Source organism: Hoplias malabaricus, chromosome X1, assembly GCF_029633855.1.
Source record: "Hoplias malabaricus isolate fHopMal1 chromosome X1, fHopMal1.hap1, whole genome shotgun sequence".
In the NCBI taxonomy this organism is placed as follows: Eukaryota; Metazoa; Chordata; class Actinopteri; order Characiformes; family Erythrinidae; genus Hoplias; species Hoplias malabaricus.
The window spans coordinates 2,180,982-2,202,181 of NC_089818.1; the positions used below are offsets into that span (position 1 = coordinate 2,180,982).

Here is a 21,200-nt window from a genome sequence, read left to right on the forward strand (position 1 = left end):
CCATGCGCCCAATGATTCCAGGTAGGCTCTGGACCCCCCGCGACCCTAAATTGGATAAGGGTTACAGACAATGAATGAATGAATGAATTTCTAATCTGTACATTAGTGAAAAAAACATGTTACAACAATGAAAACACAGCGGAAATATGAAAATTCATACACAGTGCAAAAGTGAGGAAGGAACACTTATCGATCCTATCAATAAAACTACAATAGAACACAGCAGTATTCACAAACCATATCACATAGCATGCACTTTTAAACGGGTCTCTTGCTTTTCTGAGTTTATGTGCATGACAACATTCTGTATTTGCCTCGTGTGGTGCAGAAAACTACACTTGCACTTTTAGTGCAAACATTGAAAATGTAAATGTGTTATACAGTTTTATTAATAGCTACTTAGTGATAAAATGCAACTAAACAATTTGTCTGGAAAAAGGTATGTGTTAAAATGTCTAAATAATTTTCAAAACAAAAATCAAATTGATTTCAATAAAATTTACTAAATTATTGCTAAATTATTTTTCTAATATTTATCAAAACATTCCTACTGTGTGAACATGGAGAAAATACACATCTGCAAATGGATATTTAGTTTTTTTTTATATAATTGATCACATAGCACCACTATATTTTTGAAGAATGTAGAGAATTAATTTTATTGTACGAATTCTGAAGTAATAGGACAATAAACTCTAAATATCTATTAAAATCTTAATCATACACTGAAAACATCTTTTATATTGAACTTTTAAAAGCTCATTTCACCACATTCCCACAGTATAAAGACCAAACACTGAGAACCTAGAAAAGTTTTCTTTATTAATATACCGTTGTGGATTTAAAGAAATAACAGGAAAGTTATTCATTGCAAACATTCTAGACTTATGTATTCTACATACTGGTTTTTACCTTTTGTTGATGTTTCATTAACCAGTACGACCTGTGAGGTAAGATTCTCAATATCTGTAGTAAATGTACTTCCAGAGATTTTTTTTTTATCTTATGTGTATAAAATAAAAGTACTTACAGTTAATTTCCTTGTTTAAAACTACATTATATGCCAACAATTATGGGAAACAATTTAAGCTTTACTTTATTAAAATTTTGGGAATTTTATTACAATGTTTTTTTGTTGTTTATTTGATTTTAAGAATTTTTTTATAATGTATGTCAACACTGCACATTTCAAAACATTCGGTATTTGTTTATAACAGAATTGGAACTGAATGGTTGCTGGTGGTATTGGCAGGAATATTGGTGGTTGGTTTGGGGAGTGGGGTGTGCTGGGAATGGTTGCCTGCTGCTCTGGGTGTTTTGATGGTTATACTGCTCATCCTGTTAATTTGATCATCACAATATTTAATATGGATTTGGGTGTCATTTCTCCTCAGTGTTCTCATGAATGTTGTTCAGTCGTTGTATACATTTTTATTGATTTATCTACAATAAATTATTAATAATCACTTATAGATTTTCTAAATAATTTCATGTATGTTGCCAAACGTTTGCATGCTTTCAAAGAGTCCAAGCACACGATACTGGAACTCTACTGTTTTACTCTAAGGTTTTTCTAGGCATTCATTTCTGTGCCTAAATTATTGGTCCAGACCAAACAGTAAGATATAGTGTTAAGTAATAATAAAAGAGTGGCATAGTGACATGAACTTTAAGCCTCCCATTTTTCAGGCACCTGACATGAGTCCTAATGTCCTGAAGGTGTGCACTACAGTGCAGGTCAATCCCCTCAAATAGGTTTGGTTAAGGTAAAGATATTTGTTAAAATAAATGTGTCGTATTTACTGTGGTGCTCTCAAAAAATCTATATAAACACACTGTTGGGTGAGAAGTTTTTTTTTGTGTCTGCTTGGGTTTCCTGCACTTTCTCCAGTTTCTTCCCACTGTCTAAAAACACATGCTGGTAGGTTGATTGGCTATTCAAGTGTCCACATGCCTGAATGTGAGATCAGACTGACTGGAATCCATCGAGTGTGCGTTCCTGCCTTGCACCCAATGATTCTGAGTTGGCTCCAGACTGTAATATGCCTGAACAAGATAAAGCAGGCACAGGAAATTAATGAATGACTCAGTCATTCAATCAATCAATCAATCAATCAGTCAGGCTAATGTCGAAATTCTGCGTTACTCAACGTTATAATAATAACGGTTATCTTTAGCTAGTGCTAATGTGAGAGCCCTGACCACTTTAATCTGGAATAAAGGTAAATTGGCCATCAATTCCTGCCAGCTAGAGGCATTAGTGGATATAATCATCCATATTTAAAACAATGTATGCACCAGTATATTTAATAGTAAATACAGATGGGCAAGGGGAAAAACACATTTGTAGTTGATTCATATATATCTTTTTAAAAATATTAAACCCTAGTGGACATGAAACATTTTGTCAGTAAACTGGATGTGATCAGTGTACAACAGCAGCAGTTACTGAGATGCAAAGCAGTGCACAATGGGTCAAAGGTGTCTTAAAGTCCTAGAAGTTCTCTTTATATAAAAATTGATTCTTGACTATCATTGACTGTTTTGCTGGAAGACACCAAATACACAAGGCTACTTTTTATCACACTCTAGAAAGTACAAGGTAAGTTCAGATGTCCTATTTTTAGCTGATTTCTGCAATATTCATGTTATTGTATGTTGTCATTCATAAGGACATGTATAAAGTAGAAACGGATTACCATAATATAGGTTTTACATGAATAGTATTTGACGTTTGCTTGTTTAAATTGTACTGGAATATCTATAATTTGTCAAAGATAACGGTAACAGGTGCAGTTTTGCATTGTGTTTTAGCACAAATGAATAGTACTGCAGTATTTTTCTGATTGCTGCAAATAAGCTGGATGTATGTGTCACGTGTTAACATCATGGATGTTTAGCTCACTCTTTGATGAAACTGATGAACTGATGAAATACGTATTTAATCTCTGTCGTTAAATGTGTTTGTGCAAAGTAGGTGACTACAGTTTCAGTACAATAAACAAAAGTCCCTAAAAGTAAGATCTGATTTCATTTTGGGTTTGGATTGAACGAATATTTGGTAAAATAAATAAATAAATAAATAAATAAATAAAAGTTCACAGAGCAACATTTTTCCGATGTTGTGCACCTTGTCTCTGCGGGGTCTAACGCCCTTTTCTTAAGTCACGCCCCAAAATCTCCAAGGGATCGGACAGGGACGTGGCCCTTTTCGTGCTTCACGTCGTGGGCGGTTCAGAAGTTTAGGTTTCCGGCTTAAATCACGGCACAGAATGCAATTGCTTTGTAGAAAAGGTCAGCGGCGTCCTGCTGCGAAAACGCTAAAGTAGGGAACAGGCGAACAAAACGAAACTAAACTACAGGAAAAAAGTGTATTCCATTTCGACTCCTGAAAACCAGGAAGCGATTTTTTTTAACCTGCGCAGCACTGTTTCAGAGGAAATAGCAGCAGTGAAATGAGATCGTGAACACCACAGGCCTACGACTTTCTCATCTTTTCGTGGCAGCAGAGGCATGTGGTCTATTGAACTCCGCACAACTCCAGAGTTTTCTGTTTCCTTGTAGTTACCGAGTGGACTAACGCTTCCGACATTGCATCTCGGTTGAACACCCAAAAGCGGTGAGTGGCATTTTTTCCCACAACACGCTAAACATGCGGGCGCTGTGTCGAATAATTCGCTTTTATTCAATCTAATATTTGTCAAGCTAAATTGTCTACAGCCAAGTTATGAGTCGAATACACGTAGTTGTTGCCATTTTTAGATTGAGTTTAGCTCCTTAGCCTCACCAGCGGCAAAGACTGACAATTTCCCTATTTTTAAAGTTTGACTTTAATTTACAACAACAATCCATCAGTACCGACTACTACTATGTTCGTGACCCTCGAAGTAGAAGTCTTCCGAACCTGCCTCTCATATCGGCTGAGTCGGTCAGTGCTCTTTTCTGTTGTTTTTGTTTTGTTTGTTTGTTTGTTTCCCGGAGTGTCAACCGTTTAAACCAAGTGTCTAGAACGGCACGTAAAACAAAATGTTTATACTGGGTGCATATAATAAATGTGTAAGTATTTTCAGACTGAGGCTGGTCCACGTTGTAGAGTTCCTGTTAATGTCGAGCAAACGACAGGCCTCATGGTTTAAAATAGGCGAATGTTTGAGGTTAGCGTAACAAATATTTGGACGTTTAACAAACGCACAGTGAATATGGGCCGTAGCTGATCGATGCTTTATCAGTTTGTGAAAACACAACCAGCACCCAGAGGTGAACGGTCCGGAAAACACGACAAAACAGGAACATGCACCGAGGAGTCTACTTAAAAAAAGAAATAAATTATATATATATATGTATATGTGTGTGTGTGTGTGTTAAGGAGGTGATGAGTTCATGAAATTTCCAGGTGGTAATTGGGTACAAGTCTGTAGCAAACGGATATGTTCCTGTACATTACTCATAATGTTTCTTTATTAAATTAATGAAATGTATGGTTGGCTCAGTCTGTTGCCTATTAACACCCATCGGACAAAGGGTTGTGGACATCTAGGGAATGTATATGGCATCCGTATCAAAGTAGTTGAGAACAGTATATCACTATTAACCAGAATGCACTTGGTTAAACATGCATTTCTCCAACTGCATTTACAAAAGCTAAAAAAAAATCTCCTAACCCAGTCTTCACTCGTAATGAGAGGATTGTAGGATGCACACAAACCTATAAATTCACTGTGACAAACAAACACAACTAATACAACATGACCCAAAAGTAAACTGCCATTACACACTACTACAATGAGCAGTAAACAAAATCCTTTCAGCAGTGGAGGCCACAAAACAGGCCAAGAGCTACTCCCCCCAGCTCTCCAAAGAACTCAGCCTGTGGCAGGACACACGAGATCCCCCCACCCGTCCGCCCCAAGGGTAAACTGTCCTGGCCCTGTGTTTAGCTCTTACAAGGGGTCGGCCTTTTTCCCAGCCGCATATGGTAGTTACAGTTTTGCGTTACTTCATGTCTTCAGGGCTCCTTCCTCTAGCTGTAGTTTTCTTGTTCAGCTCCTCCCCTGTAGCAACACTAGAATGATTATGTCGACTGAATTCAGCTGCATTTTGATCTGGTCCCACCCCTGTACTGTGCCTCAAGCCATAGCAGGCAGCATTCCTAGCTGCAGCAGTGACAAGTTTAAGCTGGTATCTAGCAGCATAGTGAAACGGGCGCCCATGATTGTACAAGTAAGCCACAACCTATGTCAGAGGTCTAGCCTTCCCACCACCAGTTCTGAGGTGAGTGTAGGTGGTGATGGTAAATGTTGCCTCACCTGCCCTGCTCCCCAACACTGGCTAGTCTTGTGCCCCCATTCTTTACAGCACCAGTAGGCAGGGTGAGGTGTTGACCGCTGACCACTAGTGATTTGGCATTTGTTTTCGTCTGCTACACCGCATGGTGCCACTCGCTGTAATATTACCATGCCCAGGATAAAGTCTGGGCAGCTGCACCCAGCTCGGAAATGTTACTTGTGGAAAAGTATTGAGGAATGCCTTCAGTGCCAGCTCACATTGGATGTGTCAGTTGATGCTGAGGTAGGATGCTTCATTATAGAGTTCAGCAGCCACATGAGTTTCCACAGCATTTTATAACAAGAGTGTATATTCACTTGAAGGTCCACTTTACCCCCAATGGGTCAGAGGATGATAAGTTTACTACCCATTCATTACATATGCCAAAGAGGGAAAGCACAGATAAAGGATATAAGACTGGATGGGTTATCTACATTTTGTCTTCAGGAATGCTTCAGCTAGGATTAGATGAGTTGGATAATGATGTTGTTGTATTAGGAAACACCTGTGAATTAAATATTGCTACTATATTGAGTTGAAAATAGAAATTTTGAGAGTAAAACTACTATTTAAAATGGACAAATAATTCTTGTTTAGAATGAAGCATATAGCAGGCATAAATCAAAGATAGATGGCTTAAAATGCTCATAATCTTATTTATAAATGTTTTAATGTGTTTGATATTAGTAACAGCAATTGAGATACAAATTGCTACGAAATAAGGCGCTCACATGTTTGGCACATACATGGTTAGCCTGCACCAGGATGAGGAGATGGTCATGGTACAGTTGTATGTGACTTTGTCAAATGGTGTGTGGAGTATCTAAGAATAATGACATGATCATGGATTTAGACAGTATTCTCATACACTTGATTACATTTTAAGTGTCAGACAGAGCAATGAGTACATTCTTACAAATATCTTGAGACAATAATTGACCCAGAATTAAACGGAATTTCATATTGAAGCTGTGTGCAGAAAGGGTCACCAGTGTTTGCTGACACTGATAAAACCATGATGACCTTTTACCGGAATTTTATGTTGTCAGTTGTATCCTTAAAGTTGGTGGTGTGGTGTGGAAATCTGACACTGTTTAAGTTAAGTAATTTAAAAACAGTTAAAGTGGATTTGATTTTGGCCGATTGCACTCACCTTTTCTATATTGAATTTAGACTGCTTCTGTCTGGGCAAAGACTTAACACTTCAAAATGTAAATCAAAATGATACAAAGACAGCTTTATTCCAGCAGCCATGACTCAGATAATAGGGCAAAGATGGCATAAAGGACTCTTATGTTTGTTTTCTTTTGTTGTTGCTTTTTTTTTTTTTCTCTCACTTGTTAATGTTTGGTAATGGGATGTTGACTTGTTTGCCAATTAAATTTGCTTCATGTACTGAAATGACTGAACATTGCAGTATATATTTCTAACACACATCATTTCTATTCATTCATCTGTGTGAATCTGAACTCTAGTGCTGTCTGTGTGTGTACAGTGTAGTTTTAGACTGATGTAGTTCACTGTAGAGGGACTGAGGAGCTGTGTGTGTACAGTGCAGTTTATGACTGATGTAGTTCACTGTAGAGGGAGTGAGGAGCTCTGTGTGTACAGTGTAGTTTGCGACTGATGTAGTTCACTATAGAGGGAGCGAGGAGCTGTGTGTGTACAGTGTATTTTGTGACTGATGTAGTTCACTGTAGAGGGAGCGAGGAGCTGTGTGTGTACAGTGCAGTTTATGACTGATGTAGTTCACTGTAGAGGGAGTGAGGAGCTCTGTGTGTACAGTGTAGTTTTAGACTGATGTAGTTCACTGTAGAGGGACCGAGGAGCTGTGTGTGTACAGTGTAGTTTGTGACTGAGGTAGTTCACTATAGAGGGAGCGAGGAGCTGTGTGTACAGTGTATTTTGTGACTGATGTAGTTCACTGTAGAGGGAGCGAGGAGCTTTGTGTGTACAGTGCAGTTTATGACTGATGTAGTTCACTGTAGAGGGAGCGAGGAGCTGTGTGTGTACAGTGCAGTTTATGACTGATGTAGTTCACTGTAGAGGGAGAGAGGAGCTGTGTGTGTACAGTGTAGTTTTAGACTGATGTAGTTCACTGTAGAGGGACTGAGGAGCTGTGTGTGTACAGTGTAGTTTGCGACTGATCTAGTTCACTATAGAGGGAGCGAGGAGCTGTGTGTACAGTGTATTTTGTGACTGATGTAGTTCACTGTAGAGGGAGCGAGGAGCTTTGTGTGTACAGTGCAGTTTATGACTGATGTAGTTCACTGTAGAGGGAGCGAGGAGCTGTGTGTGTACAGTGCAGTTTATGACTGATGTAGTTCACTGTAGAGGGAGCGAGGAGCTGTGTGTGTACAGTGCAGTTTATGACTGATGTAGTTCACTGTAGAGGGAGCGAGGAGCTGTGTGTGTACAGTGCAGTTTATGACTGATGTAGTTCACTGTAGAGGGAGTGAGGAGCTCTGTGTGTACAGTGTAGTTTATGACTGATGTAGTTCACTGTAGAGGGAGTGAGGAGCTGTGTGTGTACAGTGTAGTTTATGACTGATGTAGTTCACTGTAGAGGGAGCGAGGAGCTGTGTGCGTACAGTGTAGTTTATGACTGATGTAGTTCACTGTAGAGGGAGCGAGGAGCTGTGTTTGTACAGTGTAGTTTATGACTGATGTAGTTCACTGTAGAGGGAGTGAGGAGCTGTGTGTGTACAGTGCAATTTATGACTGATGTAGTTCACTGTAGAGGGAGCGAGGAGCTGTGTTTGTACAGTGTAGTTTATGACTGATGTAGTTCACTGTAGAGGAAGTGAGGAGCTGTGTGTACAGTGTAGTTTGTGACTGATGTAGTTCACTGTAGAGGGAGTGAGGAGCTCTGTGTACAGTGTAGTTTATGACTGATGTAGTTCACTGTAGAGGGAGCGAGGAGCTGTGTGTGTACAGTGTAGTTTATGACTGATGTAGTTCACTGTAGAGGGAGCGAGGAGCTGTGTGTGTACAGTGTAGTTTATGACTGATGTAGTTCACTGTAGAGGGAGCGAGGAGCTGTGTGTGTACAGTGCAGTTTATGACTGATGTAGTTCACTGTAGAGGGAGTGAGGAGCTCTGTGTGTACAGTGTAGTTTATGACTGATGTAGTTCACTGTAGAGGGACTGAGGAGCTGTGTGTGTACAGTGTAGTTTGCGACTGATGTAGTTCACTATAGAGGGAGCGAGGAGCTGTGTGTACAGTGTATTTTGTGACTGATGTAGTTCACTGTAGAGGGAGCGAGGAGCTTTGTGTGTACAGTGCAGTTTATGACTGATGTAGTTCACTGTAGAGGGAGCGAGGAGCTGTGTGTGTACAGTGCAGTTTATGACTGATGTAGTTCACTGTAGAGGGAGCGAGGAGCTGTGTGTGTACAGTGCAGTTTATGACTGATGTAGTTCACTGTAGAGGGAGTGAGGAGCTCTGTGTGTACAGTGTAGTTTATGACTGATGTAGTTCACTGTAGAGGGAGTGAGGAGCTGTGTGTGTACAGTGTAGTTTATGACTGATGTAGTTCACTGTAGAGGGAGTGAGGAGCTGTGTGTGTACAGTGTAGTTTATGACTGATGTAGTTCACTGTAGAGGGAGCGAGGAGCTGTGTGTGTACAGTGTAGTTTATGACTGATGTAGTTCACTGTAGAGGGAGCGAGGAGCTGTGTGTGTACAGTGCAGTTTATGACTGATGTAGTTCACTGTAGAGGGAGTGAGGAGCTCTGTGTGTACAGTGTAGTTTATGACTGATGTAGTTCACTGTAGAGGGACTGAGGAGCTGTGTGTGTACAGTGTAGTTTGCGACTGATGTAGTTCACTATAGAGGGAGCGAGGAGCTGTGTGTACAGTGTATTTTGTGACTGATGTAGTTCACTGTAGAGGGAGCGAGGAGCTTTGTGTGTACAGTGCAGTTTATGACTGATGTAGTTCACTGTAGAGGGAGCGAGGAGCTGTGTGTGTACAGTGCAGTTTATGACTGATGTAGTTCACTGTAGAGGGAGCGAGGAGCTGTGTGTGTACAGTGCAGTTTATGACTGATGTAGTTCACTGTAGAGGGAGCGAGGAGCTGTGTGTGTACAGTGCAGTTTATGACTGATGTAGTTCACTGTAGAGGGAGTGAGGAGCTCTGTGTGTACAGTGTATTTTGTGACTGATGTAGTTCACTGTAGAGGGAGCGAGGAGCTGTGTGTGTACAGTGCAGTTTATGACTGATGTAGTTCACTGTAGATGGAGCGAGGAGCTGTGTGTACAGTGTAGTTTATGACTGATGTAGTTCACTGTAGAGGGAGCGAGGAGCTGTGTGTGTACAGTGTAGTTTATGACTGATGTAGTTCACTGTAGAGGGAGCGAGGAGCTGTGTGCGTACAGTGCAGTTTATGACTGATGTAGTTCACTGTAGAGGGAGCGAGGAGTTGTGTGTGTACAGTGTAGTTTATGACTGATGTAGTTCACTGTAGAGGGAGTGAGGAGCTGTGTGTGTACAGTGTAGTTTGTGACTGATGTAGTTCACTGTAGAGGGAGCGAGGAGCTGTGTGTACAGTGTATTTTGTGACTGATGTAGTTCACTGTAGAGGGAGCGAGGAGCTGTGTGTGTACAGTGTAGTTTGTGACTGATGTAGTTCACTGTAGAGGGAGTGAGGAGCTGTGTGTGTACAGTGTAGTTTATGAGTGATGTAGTTCACTGTAGAGGGAGAGAGGAGCTGTGTGTGTACAGTGCAGTTTGACTGATGTAGTTCACTGTAGAGGGAGTGAGGAGCTGTGTGTGTACAGTGTAGTTTATGACTGATGTAGTTCACTGTAGAGGGAGTGAGGAGCTGTGTGTGTACAGTGTAGTTTATGACTGATGTAGTTCACTGTAGAGGGAGCGAGGAGCTGTGTGTGTACAGTGTAGTTTATGACTGATGTAGTTCACTGTAGAGGGAGCGAGGAGCTGTGTGCGTACAGCGTAGTTTATGACTGATGTAGTTCACTGTAGAGGGAGAGAGGAGCTGTGTGTGTACAGTGTAGTTTATGACTGATGTAGTTCACTGTAGAGGGAGCGAGGAGCTGTGTGTGTACAGTGTAGTTTATGACTGATGTAGTTCACTGTAGAGGGAGTGAGGAGCTGTGTGTGTACAGTGTAGTTTATGACTGATGTAGTTCACTGTAGAGGGAGTGAGGAGCTGTGTGTGTACAGTGTAGTTTATGAGTGATGTAGTTCACTGTAGAGGGAGAGAGGAGCTGTGTGTGTACAGTGCAGTTTGACTGATGTAGTTCACTGTAGAGGGAGTGAGGAGCTGTGTGTGTACAGTGTAGTTTATGACTGATGTAGTTCACTGTAGAGGGAGTGAGGAGCTGTGTGTGTACAGTGTAGTTTATGACTGATGTAGTTCACTGTAGAGGGAGTGAGGAGCTGTGTGTGTACAGTGTAGTTTATGAGTGATGTAGTTCACTGTAGAGGGAGAGAGGAGCTGTGTGTGTACAGTGCAGTTTGACTGATGTAGTTCACTGTAGAGGGAGTGAGGAGCTGTGTGTGTACAGTGTAGTTTATGACTGATGTAGTTCACTGTAGAGGGAGCGAGGAGCTGTGTGTGTACAGTGCAGTTTATGACTGATGTAGTTCACTGTAGAGGGAGCGAGGAGCTGTGTGTGTACAGCGTAGTTTATGACTGATGTAGTTCACTGTAGAGGGAGAGAGGAGCTGTGTGTGTACAGTGTAGTTTATGACTGATGTAGTTCACTGTAGAGGGAGCGAGGAGCTGTGTGTACAGTGTATTTTGTGACTGATGTAGTTCACTGTAGAGGGAGCGAGGAGCTGTGTGTGTACAGTGTAGTTTGTGACTGATGTAGTTCACTGTAGAGGGAGTGAGGAGCTGTGTGTGTACAGTGTAGTTTATGAGTGATGTAGTTCACTGTAGAGGGAGAGAGGAGCTGTGTGTGTACAGTGCAGTTTGACTGATGTAGTTCACTGTAGAGGGAGTGAGGAGCTGTGTGTGTACAGTGTAGTTTATGACTGATGTAGTTCACTGTAGAGGGAGTGAGGAGCTGTGTGTGTACAGTGTAGTTTATGACTGATGTAGTTCACTGTAGAGGGAGTGAGGAGCTGTGTGTGTACAGTGTAGTTTATGAGTGATGTAGTTCACTGTAGAGGGAGAGAGGAGCTGTGTGTGTACAGTGCAGTTTGACTGATGTAGTTCACTGTAGAGGGAGTGAGGAGCTGTGTGTGTACAGTGTAGTTTGTGACTGATGTAGTTCACTGTAGAGAGAGTGAGGAGCTGTGTGTGTACAGTGTAGTTTATGACTGATGTAGTTCACTGTAGAGGGAGCGAGGAGCTGTGTGCGTACAGCGTAGTTTATGACTGATGTAGTTCACTGTAGAGGGAGAGAGGAGCTGTGTGTGTACAGTGTAGTTTATGACTGATGTAGTTCACTGTAGAGGGAGCGAGGAGCTGTGTGTGTACAGTGTAGTTTATGACTGATGTAGTTCACTGTAGAGGGAGTGAGGAGCTGTGTGTGTACAGTGTAGTTTATGACTGATGTAGTTCACTGTAGAGGGAGTGAGGAGCTGTGTGTGTACAGTGAAGTAAATGACACCATTAAGGTTTAACAATATACAACATTTACTGCCACCTGTTGAATCCATTTGGCTTATGAAATTGGATATGCCATAAAGGAGTTGTAAGTTGTTTATAGTGCCTGCTAGGCACTCTGTCCTAGAGAGGCTTTTGTCTTGAAGGCTAAGCACCACATAATGGACCTCCATGAATATTCCACATTATTGTAGTTACTGACAGATATAAGTATGAATTAATATGAAAATAGCAGCCTAATTTGCTTTAAAACGGACAATTTTATTAAATTGACGGAAAAACCCGAGCTCGCTACAGAAATTCTTGAACGCTACCGTGACGTCACTGGTGGACAACAGCCGAACAACGCCGCGGTAAAACACTGTTATGACAGTATCTAGCTAAATAACCAACATTATTCATGACATTAGCCTAGCAATAAGCTAAACTCAAATGTAGAGGTACCGTTATTCTTGTAAATGTGATCGAAGTCGAACTCGAATTCATCCGACACTATAAACCTCCGTAATGCAGCTACGTAGCCGAGTATAATCTGAGACACCGAGTTTAGCGAGTCAAGCTAACGTTAACTAACACCAACTAAAACAGGCGAAGTGAGTGTCCTTACCCTGTTTACCTCCATGTTACAGAGGCTCTTGAACACCTTTCGTTGGTGTCCTTACATGCCCATATTGTTGGAAAAGCGCCAGTGAAATGAGCTACAGATAACGGAGTGAGCGGATGGTCCTTTCCAAAGTGCCCGTTTAAAGTGGACAAATTTAGTCCATTTTCTGGATATTTTTGGGATCTTTGGGCCATTTGTTCACAGATGTCCCACTGTACATTGAATGATTGCAGCCAAAAACAACACACCTTTTCCTCATTTTGCATTAAATTAAGTGCAGCTTCTAGAGTTGTTGTCCACCATCTACGTCACAGGCAAGACGCCTATTAGAGTTTCCCAACACCATTGGGGGGGGGGGGGGCAACGGTCTTTTAAACCTTATTCCTTCAATTAGTAAGAAATAACATGTTTTCTGACTATCAATAAACACAAGTTAGGAACTCAAATTCCATTTGTTTGACACTTTATAGCTGGTGCTTAGCCTTTAACTATGTAATTCACTGAGTATAATTGTTTTTTCATGTTCATGACACAAGCTTGGACTGTGAGTGACAGTATACACTATATGCACGCTTTCAGAAAGTGTAATCATGTATTGTAAATTTGCTGAGCCTGTGTATGTATTGTGGTAAGAGATTTGTTGCTTGAGCAGCTGAATGAGACTATTTCAGGGAGACTAGTGTGGTGAACTGATGTCATCTGTTAGCGAATACAAACAAACTGGAACACACAGCCACACACACACACTGAGCTAGGGGAGAGGTCAGAGTGCTGACAATGCCCATGAATAGAGCAATTCTCCTAGTCATGTGATATCACTGTGTGTAATTGTGTTAAAAGCAGGAACATTTTATTTTTATTATTATATTTTTTAATATACCCACATAACCCACTATAAAGTCTTTAGAGGAGGCCATGTGCCCAGAACATTAATACCAACTTCCTAACATTGTGTAGGTCCCCCTTATGAAACACAACTCTGACCCCTAGAAGCATGAACTTCACAAAACCGTGTCGTGGTGTGTCTGGAGCCTACCCAGAGTAACTGGGCACAAGGCAGGAACACGCCCAGCACAGGGCGCCGGTCCATCGCAGGGACATGCATTTCTGTATGCGCGTGTTTTCACTTACTATGTGCCCGACTGGTCTGTTTTGTTGTTGCATGTAATTTCATGCATGTGTGCACACAGCAAGACAAGTTCCTAGAATGTCCAACATACTTCTGGTTTAGAAAAAAATATCAAACACTACAAACATCAACATTATATGCAGAAACAAAATTTGGGACATACACATAAATAATAATTTTAAAAAGTAATTTATAAAAATGGGAAATGAACAATGTTCATGACATTTGTCTTTGTTTATGGGAACTACATAAGCACTACAATTGATGTTAAAACAGCAGGCAGAAAGCCAAGCAGAGGAGATGAACTATTCTTCAGTTCAAACTAATCCTGTAACTAAACCCTATTTTGAGAAAATTGTCACACTTTTCCCAAATGTAAATAAAACAAAATGTAAGGATGTGCTAATAATTTAAACACAACGTTTTAATTAAAAACAGCACAAAGACGTTTTATAGTATATGCCCGTTTCAAATTTGATGCTAGCAACATATTTCCTGAAAAGTTGGAATGGGGCGACAAAAGACTGGTACAGTTGTGTAACGCTACACCAAAAAAGGCATTTATTCTTTTGGGCATTAATTTGATGGGCAACAACTCTGTTAGTGATTGGGTTTAAAAACACACCTAAGAGAAGCTAAGTCTTTCAGAAAAAAACATGGGAGGGCTTCAACCACTCTGGGAAACACTGCATGGGCAAATCTGTTTAACATTTCTGAACTTAAAATAGTAAAGATCTTAAGGGCTTAAACTGTACAGTACAAATAATTAAAGGATACAGTGAATCCAAATATATCTATATGCCAAGGACAATGCCCCAAACCATTATTGTCCTGAGTCTATAAAGACTGTATAGCACATGTTTCCCTTTACTTCCTGGAGTAAATGTTACCCCACCTGTATTGTTTACACTCTGCATCTAATGCTTGTGTTTATTTGTATTTGATAATCTCTAGTGGGACAACTTCATCCAAAATGAATGGAGGGGATTGGGGGGGTGGGGCAGTTTGACTTTAGTATGTGTTAGAGGCAACTATATATCTTTTGTTTACCATAAGGCGGAGCTTTTGAAATCCACCTTTGTTCATTTGTGAGGTGGTATGTTATGATGCTAATTACCTCAGTGTCTTTGGGAGCTCTTTTTATTTGGAGTAACACTCAAGTGAAGTTGTAGTTTGTTTATTGGACAGGGCTGGAGGATTGCTACATTTACTTGATAGTTTTGGCCATACCTTTGTCATGTAGCTGCCTGTGGAGCTTTCTCACGTTGATATGTGATGGTTTAAGTGGTATTGCCTTATGATGTGAACACTGTTCCATGACAAGAATTGCACCATCCTTTTTTTTTTTCTCTCACTTCCCCCCCTCTACCCCCCTCGCCCATATGTTGCCACAAAGATGAAGTACTCCATCATCAAGGAAGTGTAGTTTTCTTCAGGACTTAATTGCCCAATATTACTTCTGGCTCCACAGAGGCCATTTATCTACACCACATTGCATGTTTGTTGGAGCTGGGCGTATTCAAAGGTGCCTTGGGCCACATCTGATTGGTGAGCATATCTGCTATGCCAGGCACGTGACACTTTAATTATTATTATTATTATTATATACCTTTTTTCACTTCTGCTTCAGTATTTTTAACAGCTAAAACATGAGTACCGTATTTTCCGCACTATAAGGCGCACCTAAAACACTCAAATTATCTCAAAAGCCGACAGTGCGCCTTATAATCCGGTGCGCCTTATATATGGACCAATATTGAGCCAGGTCTCGCAACTACGGTAAGCAGCCGCCTACTTCATTTTCTTCCTCGCGCGGTGCATGCTGGATATATACCGGTGTATATATATTTCATTTCCATTTGTTTTTATGTAAAGACCCCAAAATGGCTCCTATTAAGAGACACGCATATGACGCAGAGTTTAAACTCAAGGCGATCAGTCACGCAGAAGAACACGGGAATAGAGCAGCAGCAAGAGAATTTAACATTAACGAATCACTAACGAACGGGATTCGTGGATGAGGAATAACTTAGTAAAGTGAGCTTTACGTGTTTATTTTGTGTGTTGTGTGATTTTAACGTTTGAGCAACGTTGAGTTATTGATATATTGTTATCGCTTTGCACTATTTCGAGTGTTACTATATTGTGATTATTATTATTATTATTGAATCGAGGAAAAGTCCCCCCCCCCTACTATGTGGGGTATATTAACATTGCACTACATGCTTTACCTTAAACTACGCTGGGTTGTAATCTATTAATAAAGTTGAACTGACCTATCTGACTGTTTTGTTGACATTCCCTTTAGCGCAGCTCCATCTAATTGATGCATAACGTAACCCCCAGCCTCTACTGTAGCGTCTATTGTATGCGCCTTATAATCCGGTGCGCCTTATATATGGACAAAGTTTTAAAATAGGTCATTCAATGAAGGTGCGCCTTATAATCCGGTGCGCCTTATAGTGCGGAAAATACGGTAAATAAATGAATGCTTTGTGTTCAAGATACTAGCAGTTATACCTTTTTGTTTCTCTCAGTTTACTGCCGTACAATAGAAACTGCAGAAATAAATTGTTTGCTGTGTGAATGTATAGGGACACTTTCTCGTTACACCTACAGGAATTTTAATAACATTCCGTTCTAACTCCATAGGCATTACTGTAGAGTTAGTCCCCTTTTTTACAGCTGTAACAGCGTCTACTCTGCTGGACAAGAGGACCTGGCTAACAACCTCTGTTCTATTCTTTTAAACCATAACTGCATGGGCCTTGATTTGTGCACTGGTGCACAGTCATGTTGGAACAGGAAGGGGCTGTCCCCAAACTGTTCCCCCAATGTTGGGAGCATACAATTGTTCAAAATTTCTTGGTTTAGTCTTATATTAAGATTTCCCTTCATTGGAATGAAGGGGCCTATGCCAGACTGAGAAACAATCCCATGGAATAATACCTTGTCCATCCAACTTCACAGTTGACACCATGCCACTATGCAGGTAAGGTTCTCCTGGCATTCACCAAACCCATATCTGCCCATCAGACTGCCAGCTAGAGAAGTGTGATTCATCACTCGAATGAACATGTTTCCAGTGCTCTGGTGTCCAGCAGGCTGGTGCTTGGTGATTTAAGGTTTACATACCCCGGTCTGTTGTCTGCCACAACATGGCTGAGTTGCTGTGGTCCCTAAACACTTCCACTTTTCGGTAATACCACTCACAGTTCATTTTGGAATAGCTAGGAGCGAAGAAATTTCATGAGAACACATGATGTAACACCGACATCTTATTACAGTACCATGCTTAAATTTAGTGAGCTCTTTAGAATGACCCATTCTTTCACAAATGTTTATAAAGGCAGATTACATGGCTCAGTGCTTGATTTTATAAACCTGTGGCAACGAGACTGAATGAAGCACCTGAATTCAGTGATTAGTAGGTGTCCCAATACTTTTGCACATATTAGTGTAGGTCTAACTAGTGTTTCCTTTGTTCTCCCGAGTTGCTCAAAAAGTGATGTTAACAGGTGAAGTTATTTTTCTGTTTTCTTTTGTAAGGAACATTAGTCTTTTTGTCATTTTCAGCCAGAAGAAACATGTTGCTTAAATAGAAATTCACTACAAATCAGAATTCATCATGGGATATAATATTGTGCTTAACTGTAAAATACTACAGAGTAATTGCAGGGTACTGTAGGATTATTATTATCCATCCATCATGTTGGTACTCATCCACTTTGTTTTTTTACCTTCAACTCTAGATATGGTAATATTTTAGCATAATATAAAAACGTTTCAAATGAACGTTAACTTAATTTTAATTAACAGTGTAATTTCCTTTTAAATATTACAATCTTTCATAATCTCATCATCTCTTTTTGTAAATGGAAATTATCTGTATCTTTAATTGATTTTTCTGTGAAGTTTAATTATTGTCCAAGCTAACAAGGGTTTGTTTATAAAAGGTGCTCCTTGGTGGTATCCAATTTTTTTTCCTCTCCCCCTCCCCCCAGAGCTGAAAGACTCTTGAGCAACTGAAGACATGTACTGAGAAAGAATGGGCAAAAATTCCACTTGTCAAATCTGCAACAGTTTCCCAAATGATTAAGAAGCATATTTTAAAGTGTTTCAAGCTTCAAATGTAAATGTATTTATATTTACCGAATACAAAAAACATTTCACAGATTCTTGTTTTTATTGCGTTTTCTATATAAAAAAATCCCCACACATTTCTTCAGTTGTAACACCTTTGACTCATTTCAAATCTCTCCTCTAATAATATTCTTTGCTTAACCAGCTTTAATTTGACAGTAATAAAGGTTAGCATTAATGTTCGGAAAGACTCCAACCTCTCTTTATTGGGTTAGTTGCAAACTGCATGTTAATATTTGTAAAATCAAAACACCAAACATTTGTTTTCTATTCTTCTGAATATGTTTGCTCAGTTGTCACTTATTTTAATGTGAATTTTTCTCTGTTTCAGATGAAGCATTTCCTTCATATCTTTCAAAGAGATGGTTAGCAGATAGCCTCTGGATATAGCAGGTAAATTTGTGCATAAATGTGCATGATGTATACGTGTTTGATATTTGTGGAACATTGTGCAACTCATTCTGCAATGAACTACAACTAATTGGTGCTTGTTCAAATTGCGTTTTGAAGGCCTTGGCTCTAAAAGGGGTGCTATGTATATTTGGTCTCTATCTGGTTTATAATAAATTCCTTGCGTAGCCTTCCCTCAAATGCATGCATGAACACAAGAAGGGAGATGAATTTGGTGCCGTTGTGTGACTTGTGAATAAATTTCATATTGTTGCTGTCAAAAACTCAAAATATTTGTTCCTTTTTTGAACATTGGGCCTCATTCATGAAACGTGAGCAATGTTTTCGTAAATATCTGGATTCATCAAAATGTTCGTAGGTACGAACGAAATTTACACCTGCTCCTGAAAATGCGTAAAGTGTGCATAAATGTAATGAAAAATGCTGAAAGTATCATCTGACCTGACTGAACATTTTAATAAAAGTTAATAAAAAGTAATTAAAATGCATAAGCTAAATAAATAAACAACAAATGATTTAATAATCAAATTAAATTTTACATAACAGTCCTCTTCATAATCCAGCCTGTTATTCACAGTAATAGCTCAAAAGTGAACTTATACTGATGTTTAAACTTCCCAAAAACACACCAATACAGTCTAATAGTTGCTTACTATTTCATACCACCTTAAAAATGACAGTTATTTCCAAGTGCTAAGTTGAGTTCTTTAAGGTTTCAGTTCCACCTTAAATGCTGCCGCTATATTAACACACTCTTACTAACCCTAGCATATTTGAAGTTTTTGAAGTTTCGTTTCCTTTTTCTTCTATTTGACCTTAAGGACTTAAGCTGTTACAAAACCAGACAAATGCTGACTTGGACCCTGGAGGGCTGATCACAAAGATATTTGTTAATTATGTTCTGATAATTATTTTATGTTTGTTTATATATTGTTTTTTAATAAATATTGTTTGTTTACACCACATTGTGTTCTGTTTATGACTGGTCGTTAATTCTTAAGCCAAAAAATGGAGGGACTAGTGGAGGGTCAGGTGCAACTGTCAAAAAATGGTCACATTTTGGCTCATGCTTAGGGTGCAAGAAAGTCTGGATCGGCTCTGTGTGCAGGTGGCTCTTTTTCTTCTTGCTCTGGGTCCGACTCAGGATCGAACATATAGATAGAGCCTCTGTTTTCTGTCATTTTCACATGTGGTAAATGCTTGGCTTAAACATGGGATGGGTGGGGCCTGGCCAGCAACAGCTTATTTGCGTAAAAGTGCCTTCACAACGTCGTCCACCCCCACAATTTGTTTGTCAAGGCTTCCAATGTGTTTGTGCGTGGCTTTCTGCTATGTCCAGTGACAAACATACGCTCTGAAGTATAACCCTGTTTTTAAGGTGAGCTGTGTGTCGTCTGAGTTTCCCCATGGCTATGTGTACACAAGGTCAGAACATGTGCAGCCTATGCTTGTAAGCAATGTTTTGAATCATTGATTTGAATTTGTACTTGATTCATGAACTGATCACTCAATGAGTCGACTTGACCATCCCCACCCTCGTCAACAAAGGTACCACCTTAACTAATTTTCTGCAGGAAACCCTGCCTTTAAAGTTTGTAACCGGTGTTAATGGCTGATGCTGCACTGCTGGATTTAACTTACAGCTCGGCACAGAGAACATTAACGTCTTTGGAGCTGATACAGGTTTATGGTTTATTATCTGATTGATGTCTCTCTGGTCAGTTCACTATCGAGATCCATTCTTTTGTATTTGTACATCATTTTAGAACCCCTGCTCCCGAACCTGTGCAGGAGCTGTCCGCGTTTGGCTTCAAGGACTTGAACACTGGAAGGCTTAAAGCATTAATTTATAAGCCCTCAATCATCCAAGCATCATCCCAGGAATTTTAAGCTTGGCCAAAATGACACAATCGCAGTGTTTTGAGTCTCGTGCGTTTACTCTGCGCCCCGTCTCACACCTCCAATGCTTGCTTCATGCTTCATTAAAAACCCGTTTAAAGGAGCTTTTGCAAATTATGAACAAATCCACAGGCATTTATCACTCTGAGGGAATCAAATGGCCCAAAACTCATGGAAGGATTTTGTTTAAAATAAACAAATAAATGAATAAAAATAGCATATTCTTGATATTTTCTTGATCGTATGAATTTGTGAAGTCAACAGCACACTTTATTTAGCATAATGATAACCTCAAATAAAACTTCACTGCCACAAGGAGAGAAGTTAAAGGTTAAACCGATACATTAACAACCAGAATATCACTACTGCGATAACGTTATTTGTTTTTATTTTTATTTGAGCACATAATCTCTTACTGCTTATCTATTACTACTCATTTTTCTCAAGTGCCTAAAACCTTTTGTACAGTATTAAAGTGTGAAAGTATGCTTTGCTATACTTTCCCAGTAAGTGAGAAAAACCTACATGAGAATGAATCTAAAAAGTGCAGATTTAAATGCATTTCAATAAATTTGGTTTCTGCTCAGAACACTTGTTTTCTTTTGATTTATTGTAGAAATTAAGGCTTTTTGCTGTGTCTCCTCAGTCCAAGCACTTCCTTATTATTTGAAATTCATGGGTGGGGATTATGTTAATTGTGAAGAAACCTGCACATCCACCCAATTTGAGAACATTTGGTATTCCCTAACATACACAAGTTCTGCTAAAAGATTTGGTGTTTGCGCAGCATTCATTAATCTAGCGGAAAGTTTTTGGGAATGTCTTTTATGAAGCTTTCATGAATGAAGTCCATAATTTCAACAAAGATGTTTGTGGATTTTTATTGTCCAGTGATCCAGTACAAATACTCCAGAATGACTTGGAATAATCTCTTTATATTTTCACTTTCAAGTAAACAAGATTTTTAAAACTTTTATTTAGTAGATACTCGTTTTTCTTTGGACAATGACAGATTATAACATACTAGCCAAATGCATCCAAAATGTGCCTGAATCTGAAAGCGGATGTACCTGGTGGGCCATCACAACATATATTAGACACCATATT

General features: G+C 39.7%; 1 protein-coding gene across 2 annotated transcripts in view; it reads left to right on the forward strand.

Moving 5' to 3' along the window:
• The first annotated feature begins 3,174 nt into the window (after window positions 1–3,174).
• LOC136675725 (phosphatidylinositol 4,5-bisphosphate 3-kinase catalytic subunit beta isoform-like) overlaps window positions 3,175–21,200 on the forward strand; it is a 51,875-nt gene continuing 33,849 nt past the window's right edge. For both annotated transcript variants that reach the window (XM_066652450.1, XM_066652449.1), the window contains exons 1-2: window positions 3,175–3,619; window positions 18,115–18,176. The gene's annotated coding sequence lies outside the window, so the exon portion shown is untranslated. The remainder of the gene's footprint in view (window positions 3,620–18,114; window positions 18,177–21,200) is intronic.